The sequence below is a fragment of the Lygodium microphyllum genome, chromosome 19, assembly GCF_053477565.2.
Source record: "Lygodium microphyllum isolate KBCC chromosome 19, Lygodium_microphyllum_v1.1.10, whole genome shotgun sequence".
Taxonomy (NCBI): domain Eukaryota; kingdom Viridiplantae; phylum Streptophyta; class Polypodiopsida; order Schizaeales; family Lygodiaceae; genus Lygodium; species Lygodium microphyllum.
The window spans coordinates 110,900,693-110,912,639 of record NC_141153.1 but is presented as its reverse complement, the minus strand read 5'-3'; positions in this window follow the sequence as shown (position 1 = coordinate 110,912,639).

Sequence of the window (11,947 nt, the reverse complement as noted above, 5' to 3'; positions counted from 1 at the left end):
TAAACCCCAGAACTAGGTTAATGCAGCTTCATACGCACTGTCCATCATGTGTTCATAAATCCATAATCTTTTATCGCAGAAAAGTGGCTCCAGATGCCAAACTTTGGACCAAGGGTTTGTAGGTTTTTTTTTAAAAAAATAATTTGAACTCTTGGCCACCTAATGGGTGTGTGTGTGAAGTTTTGTCGCATTCTGATACAGTTTAGCATTTTAAAAATTATCCCACACCAAAATTTTGGATGGATTGATAATTGAGAAGTCAACATTGCAACTATTGACCCTTAGAAACTTCACACCACATAGACTATACAGAGGCATTAGAAGTAAAGTCTGCAACAAGAAATTGTAAATTTTTGCATGTTTTTCCTATTGAAATTGACGGTGCTAACAAAAACTATAAGTAAGAATTAAAAATACAGCAAAGATGTACAATCAAAGTTGAGAGCGAAGGACAAGAGTAAAAATTTAATTTATATTTTAAGGGCGCATACAATAGTTTTGCACTGGGACATAGTCATTTGTCCAATGCACGAGGATAACACTATGCCAAAAAATATTACATTGCAAACTATGTTCATTCCATTGGAATGAATGCATCCTTCACTGCTTGAAGATTTCTTACAAGTTGGAAGTCCTTGGGAGTTACAATGATGCGCTTCGCATGTATTGCACAATGCTGATCATCAGTCATCAAGTCAACTAAAAAGGCCTTTACAGCACACTGTAGAGCATGAAGACATTCTTTTGTGAAGCAATTAGGTCTATCTTGACATTGTGCCAAAAACCACTTCCTGCTTTCTCTACAGTAGAGGTCTTGCACAATCTCATAAACAATTCTAGAGAAGATCACCTTTGAAATGATGAGATCAAAAGAGTGTTGATGCCTCCTAATTTCTCTCAATGCCATTGTACTTGGCTTCCACTTGTGTTTCTTGTGGGGATGTTGAGGAGGACCCTTGTGAGGGTAGCTTGAGAAAGCTAGGTTACATTGAGAAGTGGGTGCATGTGAGCTAGTAGATGCTTCAAGGGGCTAAACACGATATGGAGCTCTGAGTGGAAGCTTATTTGCAACTACCTTAGACCTAGCCATCTTTCCTGCACAAGAGATGTGAAACTCAACGAATAAGATAGAAAGTGAAACCCTCTTTTATATAACCCTAAAATGTAAGACTCATTCATTGTTAACCCTCAGATGAACAAGATGAAAAATCTAGAAAATCAAAAGCAGAAGGCAAGGCCAAGGCAAAAGTGGAATGGAAGATGAACACAAGAAGTGCAAAAAAATCCTAAATCAAGTAGAAAGGCACACAAGAAAAAGTGCAAGTTAATACTTTCGTAAAAGGGCGCAAGGCACACTGTGATTTATTTCAAGAGCACCGGGCTCTCACCCATGCAAATTGTAAAGGTAGATGGGATGTAGGAAGGAAGCTAAGAAGATAGTAGGACAATGGGAAAAAGGGCCTAGGCTATAGCCAACCGTGTAAAAAAAGGGATAAGGGGATGACTGCCCAAAAGGGATTTGGGGTTGTGTATATAAAGTTCAAAAAGTGAATGAGAGCTCATTCTTTGGTGTGTGGCAAAGTGGATTCATCTTCTTCTTCTCCTCTCTTGCTTGCTTGTGAGTGCTCGAGGGAGGGAGCATGAGGGAGTGAGGGAGTGAGCTTGTGAGAGTGCGGGATCTTGGAGGTGAAGCTCTCCACCATCCTCTCTCTTCTTCCCCTTTTCTCTTCTCTCGTCTCACACTTAGCTATGGAGGATGGAGCTTCGAGAAAGAGGCATGAGGATGCTTGAGCTCACATCATGAATCGTGGAGCTATCGGAGTACTCGAGAGAGGAAGCAACTCAATCAGGCATCAAGGTAAGCTCACTACACTTGTAGAGAGGGATAGTGCATCGGCTATGTGAGAGGTAGCTATTAGTGCTCGCTTGAAATGCTTGAACAATAAGCGGTCCATGGATCTTGGCGGTTGAGCTTGAGCTCACCTCTACATTTTGGTTTTGTTGCCAGGACGAACTGATTCAAGATTGAGGGCTTGTGCGCTTCAAATCGAGCATCGAAGTAAGGGTTTCATCCCTAAACTAGAGCTTGAGGTAGGTAAGAGATTTAGGTTTGTTAATCATAAAAAACAAGTAAGTATTTTTGGGATTGGATGTGTAGATGAGTAGGCTAAAGAAGCATGAATGCTATCTTGTGATTTTTGCTTGCATTAGGTAGGATAGGATCAAAACAGTGTGAGCACATGATAGGGTTTCTTGCTGCTATATAACAGGCTGAAAGAGAGAAAGAAGGGCAAAAATAAAATAAAATCTTGGGTTAAATGCTGGTAAGAGGAGTAAGATTAAGGTGAATGCAAACCTCGGTAGGGCAATAAGAGGCCAGGAGTGGCAAGGGAGACCTCACTTTGCATTTAAGAGATTAAGGAGAGCTTGAGAGAGAGAGAGAGACCTATTGAGGATAAGAGATTGGGGCACTAGATTTTGGAGCTATTCATGTGATCTAGGTATGTAAAACTCTCCCTTGTATGTCATTATTGCTATCTAGAAAGTCCTGCTGGAGGTCATGAGACGTGGTTCAAGAAATCAATCAAAATCGTCGTGTTGCACCCCGTCACTTCATAGTCAGATCATTGTATCCTGGTTCGATTCCCAAAGTCAGCCAGTCAAATCGTCTGACTACCACAGAATTGGACCGTTTGACTCTAGGAGTCGGACCACCAAGCCATGTCCAATCGAACACACTTTGACAGTCAGACCAACCCCTTGTTCCAATCAAACCACCCCGTCCAATCGGACAACCTCCCATATCAGACACCTCATTTTTTCAATAGGACTACCACTCAATTGGATCCAATAGGAATCTGACCAAGCTGTCCAATTGGACCACTTTTGGGAGTCGGACCACTACGGTCGAGGACCGTCCGGCACCCAGAATTGGACATCCGATTCTAGGAATCGGACAACAAAGCAGAATAAGAAAATATAGACCCAGGACTAGTTTCATAGCTCAAAGTTAGCCAAGATTGAAACCAGGATGCTCCTGGGAACCCACCCTGGCTCGCCAAAGCCAGTAATTAGATGATACTGTGACTATACAGCCTAGAGGTAAACTCTAGGAGCCCCTCGTGTAGTCGACTAGATGTATAGCCCAAAGGTTGGTCTCTAAGACTATAACCTAGCCTTGATAGAGCGTAGAGGGAGTACCATAGACCCCAAACAATCCTTAGGAATGACCAGAGACTGCACTTAGAGCCATATTAGGTCGTAGAGAAGAAGGGGGGATAGCTAGAATTGCATAATCATTTTGCAGGTGCAGCCCACACAATGATTTCTTCCACATAAGTGCATTGGAAAATGACAAAAAGCCTGATTTTGCACCATGCACAATAGAGCACCTAGCATTGAATGTACATAAGTTGAGGATTTTTTTCGATAGCAAGGAATACAAACAAACTTAATAACTCGAAGGAACCCACCTGTAGGAGGAGACCCCAACATATAGTCGGGTGCCTCATAGCCCCATTAATAGGATCCACAAAGACGGAAGAGGGACTGAAAGGATAGCAAGATTGAGGGCAAAGCGCTACCACAGCTGCTCAGATTGATCGACAACCTCGTGGAGCAGGAAGCAGGAACAATGTCATGAGCAAACACAAACCAAGGAGATGACTAGCTGGACTTGGGTGAATTCCTAGTCGCAGTTCAAGACATGGTCAATGAGTACGACATGCTAACCAAGATGGTGGTCCACAGAAGGCCAGTGGAGGAGGTAGTGGCAAGGCTGGAGGAAGAGAGGAAAGCAGTTAAGAGAGCAGTGTAGGGCATAGCTGCCTACAACCATGAGCAGAGAACTAGGAAGCTACAACAAGACATAGATGTGCATGAGACTCAACGCGTGCTAGAGCCTTAGCCAACAAAAGCAAGGCAGGACCAACCAAAAATACAGAGAAAGCACTAGAGGCAGATCTCACGCTGAGCGAGCTTATGACGAGAGATTATGACGAAGTATCTCATCAACAACATGGCTGCTGAACAGAGTGCGACAGCACTAGCGACCTCACTACTCTCAGGCCTAGGAATTACTCAGGGGGGCAAAGAGCCAATCAAAAATCCCTATGGTAGCTAAGAAATTGGACAAGTACCAGCCCAGTAGTGACTCGTACAGTTTTTTAGAGAAATTCAAGCAAGTTTGTGAAGCCAACGTTCTCACGGACCTTGCACAATGTTCCCAAGCTTTCGGATTCTACTTAGGTGATAAGGGTAGGACATGATACACTAGCTTAGACATGGCAGAGTGGGCAAACTTTTCCTGTCTAAAATATCTCTTCATTAAGAGATTCTCGGAAGCGAGATACTCTGATAACCTCATAGTCTGACTAATGAATGTCAGTCAAAAGGAAAAGGGGAACATAAAAGTCTACATCACTCATGTATGCAGCCTCTTCAAGGAGAATCCCCACCAATGAGTGACCAACTGAAAAAGAAGTCTCCACAATGTCACGAATGGAATTTGCAGCAATGAGTTGTACAAGGCTTTGGCAGGTAACTCTAGCTTGCATTGAGATGTGTTAGCTAGGGTCTTCGACGAAGCAATTAGGGTGGATGACCAGCTGAGAGAGATAAGCTCTCGAAGTTCAAACTGCGACAACTCCAATCAGAGGACCTTAGAGAGGACCATCACCTCCAACGAGGAATCAACTCCTAGCACGCAGGACAGGGGGAAGAGTATAGATCAAGACCAGGAGCTAGCCGAGGTGAGGATGGAGTTAGCATGACTGGAGGAATTGGTGAGGAAACCAACGTGATAGCACATCCAATGCGTGCATTGTGGTGGTAACCACCTCCTGGCTGAGTGCCAGGATCCTAGGTCTAGGCCTTGTGCGAACTGTGGTAGATTCGGCCACGATGCCATGCACTATAGATTACTTAGGAAATTCCTCTATGTCTAGCAATACAACCCGTCATACCTAGGGGAACAAGCCCTCGAATTTCCTTGGAAGAGGAGCCCAGCTGGCACTTCCAGTACCAAATGATGCAAAGCCCATCATCCCTAGGATAGAGATCAACGTGATGGGCACCCTAGCTCTTCTTTCTCTCTCTTCTTCTATTTTCCTTGCCTCCTCGGCCAACCTTTCAACTTCTTCCTTCTTCTTCTTTTTCCACTCTGTCGCCTCTCTCAGGGATTCCTTTTTTGCTCTTTCCAGATCTTCTTCTTCCTTTTTCCTGCCCGCCTTTTGTTTCTTCTTCTGAGTTGCCTTCCCAGTGAACTCCTTTATTTTTCTTCGTTTGGATTGAGCCTCCCACTCCTCCTTCTTTGTCTCAGTTTCTGTCCGGTCACTCGATTGCTCCTTTTTTTGATGGGTCAATGACCTATCTGGGGTCTCATCTGCTCCTTTGCTTCCCTGTTGGGCCTCTTTCACAATCTCCTAGATGATGGCCGTCAATATGCTTCCATACCCGATGAAGGAGGCTTTCAAGGAGGGTTTCTTCCTCTCCGTACTCTTAGATGAGGGGGACTCTCCACTTGCCTATTTGTTGCGCAAGGCTAGTGCTTTGGCTGCTTGGTCTATTATTTTGCGCACATAGCCATTCCAATTCACCTCATCCGGGGTGCGGGCTGCCACATTCTCCAGCACAGGTACACTGATCCGGTGCATTAGGGAATTGTAGCATTGGTTGGAGAAGAGGGCATGCACCAACTTTGCCTGTAGGCGAATCTCAGCATCGGGGATGTCTTGTAAGCTAATGTCGTTGTTTGTCAAGACTTCTTCCCTATTCATCTTCAGTAGGGCATACACATCCCTTTTACGTTTTTTCTCCACCCTAGGTCCCAGTCCCAGTGCTTTCTCCACCAAGGCATGGGTAAGCGGTACCTGCACTTACTGGGCATTGCCCCCCCACCCACCCTCACCATTCCGCACTCTTGGTTGGGGTTGTATGTTCTCAAGAACTCCACACACTTCGTGTGGTCAAGTTGCTGTGCAAACTTCTCTAGGTACTTGTGGAGGTGGCATTGTTCCACTATCCTCCTTGCGGCCTGCTCCTTGGCCACCATTTTCTCAAGGTTTTGAATGCTGCGGAATTTTAGCTGACTGTAAGCACGATTTTCTAGGCTGATGCCGTAATGCACTCTCTCTTCTTCTGTGAAGAGGAGTTGGTGGGCCCGGTTTTATTGTGACATCTCTTGTTCCTGTCATGAACCATACTTTCCATTAGTGCTATAATTATTATACATACAAAAATTTGCTGAAAAGAAAGATTTTATGTTTGTTGAATGACAACATTAAACTCCAATACTGAGCGTGCGCATCGTAGCTGCTTATTAGCTGTTGAATTGCCTCTAGAAAAAACTCCTAAGTCGACTTCCTCGTTTAGCCTATGGTCTGAGCTTTCCTCTGACATGATCGCATTCTTGTGCTCCACCAAGCTATCGATCAGGTTGCACAAGCTGGTGAGATCCACTTCTCTAGTGCTGCTTGCTTGATCCTACTTTGTACCTTGGTTGTCCGTCTATGTCTTGGGATCTTCTCCTACTTGTGGGTTCCTTGAGGTGTTTATTTGAGTGAGTTCCTTGACTTATTGCATCCAATCCTCAATTTACCTCTGCTCAATATGTGTGTGTTCTTTCCCATGAACTCGTGCTCAATCAGGCTTTCCGCTGTCCTTAAGTGTACTTCAGGTGCAGGAATTTAGGGTAAGTGCGGAAAACAAGTGTCTAAATAAATTACGCACCCTCTCACTTCATTTTAGGCCTAGTAGGCTTGTTGACCCACGTCTGGCCGTCTTGTCCGTCCTTGGGTTGTTTGTCCAAGTTGCAGGGGCCGAGTGTGTCAGTCAGACGCGGGCTGAGGGCCGGATGGGGTCATAGGCCGAGTGAATTCACTCGAACGGGCCAAGGGATGAATGGTAACTAGTTCGAATGGGCCGAGGGCCGAGTCGAGTGGGCCGAGGACCAAGTGGTGCGAGTCGAATGGGCCGAGGCTAATAGGCCAAGGCTAATGGGCCGAGTCGAGTGGGCTGAGGGTCGAATGGTGAATTCAGTCGCGACTTGTCCGAGTGGTGCTGGGCTAAGTCAGCATGGCGGAGGGCCAAATTTTAAAGCTGGTTTGAATGCTTCACTCGCACGGGCCGAGTGAAAGGCATTTGAGTATAGTTGGTTGAGGGCTAAATGTCAAATGGGCCGAATGGTTCAAGGGCCGATTTTAGGATTCGGCCCAGAATTACCGACACTCGGATGGGCCAAGCTGTGCACAACGACGGCCACGTCGTGTATGATTTCATTGAATCTAACGATCTGCACAACCACCGAGCACGATGCCTTCCAGATCACAACCATTGAATCTAACGATCTGCACAACCACCGAGCACGACGCCTTCCAGATCACAACAAATACATAGCAGAGAGGTCCTGATGTACCTGAATCGGAGGAAGAGCTCTTCAATAGCAAGATCGAATCAAATCAATGCTAGAAACACACTCTTATTCTCTCTCAATGTAAGGGCATGAAATGAGCTCTTCCCAATCCCCTTGGCTCTTAAATTCCTTCCCGGGTAAGGTTTCGGTGTCCCCAATCACTCACTTGCCAATATTATCATCCCAAGCGCTCTTTTTTTTCCATTTTTGCATGACTTGTGCCCTATTTTACCCTGTTTTACAATAGCAAACTCTACGCTTTTCCTATCTGGTTTCCTAATCCTATCATACTTTAAATGCAACAACGGTCGAAGGTAAAAAACTGAAATGATTTCTCCCTCTTTCCCAATCATCAAACCAGCAAAATAACCCGAAATACTTACTTGTTTCGAAGATAAAAAACCCAACTTCCTACCTACCTCAAGCTCCGGTTCAGGGATGAATCCCTTACTTTGATGCTCCATATGCTGTGCACGAGGGCTCAAGCTTAAATCCGTTGGTCACGACAATGGAACCAAAATGTGGGAGCTTTCACTCAACCACCAAGACCCACGGACCACTTATTGCTTCAAGCATTCCAAGAGATCTCTCATGGCTATCTCTCACTTAGTCGACGCGTCATCGATCCTTTCGGGGGGTAGTGAGCTTACCTTGATGCCGAAACGAGTTGCCTCCTTCCTCACACAAGTCAATAGCTCCATGATCCTAGATGCTAGCTCAAGCATCCTCAAGCCTCCTCCATCTCCAAGCTCCATTCTCCATAGCCACGTGCAAGGTAAGAGAATGGAAGAGAAGAGAGAGGAAAAGAAAAGAGGAGATGGTGAAGAGCTTCACCCTCTTGATCCCTCACTTCCACACACTCACTCACTCCCTCACACTCTCACACTCTCTCCCTCAAGAGCACACACAAGCAAGAATAAGAGAAGACTCTTGTTAGACACACACCAAAGAATGAGCTTTCATTCACTTTTTGAACTTTATATATACAAACCCTAAAACTCCCATGGGCGCCCATCCCTTGTTACATGACCGGACATTGTGGCAAGGTCCCTTTTCCTAATTCCCTCTTCTTGCTTTATGCCTGAGAGCGGAATTTAGGTGACGGAAAGTGCTTAAAAATAGCTAAAAATTATGAATATCAAGGGAAAAATATTCACCGTCAAAGGCAGCGGCTCGATCTAGGACGATTTTAAGCGCCAAAGTGCTTTTAAGGCGCCCGAGCGACACTTGTTGATTTTTCATAAATTTTCAGACAGTCGTGCGGGTTGACACGAGCTACTGGCCAATGCGGGATGCTAAGCCGGACGCCCAGGATTTTTCAGAGCTCGATTCCGAGTCCGGACGGGGGAATGGCCAAGAAACCGGTCAAGATACGAAGAGGTGGACAAAATTTGGCCAAAATGGGCAAGTGACCCTTGGGAGCCCAATTTTAAATGTAGCATGAAAGTTTGATGTAGGAGATGAAAAAAAAACGTGGAGAAGAGGGGGCGCCATACTGCGCCGAAAAATGCGCTTGAAGGATGATGATGCCATCTCCAGCCTGCAAACAACCCATGCCAATCATCATTGCCCCTCATTCCCTCCTGGATGCCAATCATTTCACCGCCCTTCACCCGTCAAATGATGCTCTCTTTGAAGATCTCTGATTTCAGTCTTTCTCTCCTCCCTCCCTCTCTTCTACATCCTTCTAAAATAGGTCTTTCAATGATGCGTAGAAACTCTGTACATCCTAAAAGATGAATATAAATACGACGGTATGTAAAAAGGGGTTCTAACCCCTATCAAAGAAAAGAAAAGAAATGGAAATGTATAGGCAGTTGCTCATTGCCTTGCGAGGGCCTGGTAGGTTCCTGGGGACGAGTCAGACCCGGGGCCGATACCTTGTCTTCCTAGGGGTGGCTTCTTGCTGGAAAGAAAAATGACAAAACAAGGAAGGTTGGAGCGAAAATAAAAGTGAGCGTTGGAAAAGGATTAAGTGTTGCCTTGCGAGGGCTTGGTAGGTTCTTGGGTGCCGAGACAGGTCCTGAGACCGATACCTTGTTCTCCTTGGGTCACTACGCTCAGCTCCCTCCTTTTTACATGCCCAAGTGTGTTCATCCAATACAAACCCTAAAAGAAGACATGTACTGAAAGAAAATACTCTTTGATCAGGCTATAGGAGTCCTCGCCTTGTAGGAGCTCCTAGTTGTATTGTCTTTAGTTGGTAAGTAGTTCAGACTTCCACTTAGGGCAACCTCTTTGATAGGGTTTTTTTAGTTTGGCTGTGTTGGAGTAGCTGGTTAGTGACTCACTTCAAATCTTCTATTAGATGATGCTAGGCCTACTCCTTGTGGATGTCATGCCTTGGTTCTGTCCCGGGGTAGGGGAAGCATTGTGCTGAGTTTTATTATATAATTGTTTTGTATCAGTTTGATGCTTCTTTGGTTGTTTATGTGTAGATATGTTCGTGGATTCGACGGGCTGAGTCGCCCTATCCCGTGGTCGCCAATGAGAGCGGAATTTAGGTGACGGGAAGTGCTTAAAAATAGCTAAAAATTATGAATATCAAGGGAAAAATATTCACCGTCAAAGGCGGCGGCTCGATCTAGGACGATTTTAAGCGCCAAAGTGCTTTTAAGACACCCGAGCGACACTTGTTGATTTTTCATAATTTTTCAGACAGTCGTGCGGGTTGACACGAGCTACTGGCCAATGCGGGATGCTAAGCCGGACGCTCAGGATTTTTCAGAGCTCGATTCCGAGTCCGGACGGGGGAATGGCCAAGAAACCGGTCAAGATACGAAGAGGTGGACAAAATTTGGCCAAAATGGGCAAGTGACCCTTGGGAGCCCAATTTTAAATGTAGCATGAAAGTTTGATGTAGGAGATGAAAAAAAAACGTGGAGAAGAGGGGGCGCCATACTGCGCCGAAAAATGCGCTTGAAGGATGATGATGCCATCTCCAGCCTGCAAACAACCCATGCCAATCATCATTGCCCCTCATTCCCTCCTGGATGCCAATCATTTCGCCGCCCTTCGCCCGTCAAATGATGCTCTCTTTGAAGATCTCTGATTTCAGTCTTTCTCTCTCCTCCCTCTCTCTCTTCTAAAGGCAAGTTCATGTGGGAAGAAGAAGGAAGAAGAAAGAATGATGGAGGCTTGTCCGGCATGGATCGGATTGCTCCACGGGCTGGAAATGGTGATTGGTGATTGTGCTGGACATGAAGTGCTACTGATTTTCAGATTTGCAGCCATGGACATGAAACCCGAAACACGCAAATAAGCGATAATTCAAAATTTTCAAAGGAAATTTGAGATTTTATGGCTTTGGATTGATAAAATGTTGTTCATGTGGGCTAAAAATTGTGTATATTGCTGTTTTTCATGAGTTCTTGCTGGTCATAATCAGAAAATCAAAAAAATATGCATCTTGTGGTTCAAAATAACATGCTAAAACACGTAAAATATGAAAAATCAAGGGGAAATGATGGTTTTTTGGCATAAAAATGGGAAAGTAAATAGGAACACCAACTAAACTTTCACTTTTCTACAAGAAGGAACTAAGGGCCATAGCCCATAACCTGTATTGAATTTTCAGTAATTAAATAATGCAAAAAATAAGGGAAAATACAAGAAAAGGGTGGAAAAACCCTAAAAAATAGGGGAAAAATACATTTTGGGTTTTGAAAAATAAGGATAAATAAGAGCAATGTTTGTGAATGGTTATGGGGACTGAAGCATGAGGATTTGCCTCAGTTTAACCCCACCTTCTTGTTCTAGTGTGTCTCTTTCCGTTTTTACACATAAAATGATGGCAAAATGTCCTATAAATCTATACCACAATGCAGCATTTGATTGATGGGAGGGTAGAGTGGTTAAAGTGTGTCTAAATGTGGAGTAAAATGATGAAAAGATTGCTGTTTTTGTTTGCATGCCATATAGGTCGGTGAATAATTATAAAATAAGGGCCTAGTAGCACGAGGGTTCCCTTGGTGCTAGGTTTGTGCAACGCCGCATAAGAACGGTAGTTGAAAATCATTAAAAGGATGTTTCCCACATGTGCACAATATTGATTTCATAACTGTTTGAGCACTTAGCATCCACACTATGCATAAATCATGAAAATATTTAAAGGGTATCAGAAATCCTGGATGCACAGCAATTGCTTTCATTAGGACCTTGACCCACGTTGAGTGAGAGACAGGGCACCCTAAGCCATAGGCTAGTCGTGGGGTCTAGGGAAAAGAGAAGTAAGGAAAATGGTACATTCCTGTATACGATTAAACGGTACCTTGAGTGGATTTTGTGCGAAATGTTTATATGTTGAGCGACGCATCGAGGGGCCAATTCCCAAGGTGTAGGAGAGTCGCAAAGGGGTGGCGGCACTCAGCCGTTGGAGGACCCCCTATGTCTGTGCTTCGTGCCATTAGGCAATGTGTAAGGGACTCCCTCTGAGGAGTAGTGGGTGAGAGAAGAGTGGACTACAAACGACGTAATACAAACGCAAGATATTTAGGAAGGCAATGTATGTGTCATCAACGCTCCTGGCCGCGAGGC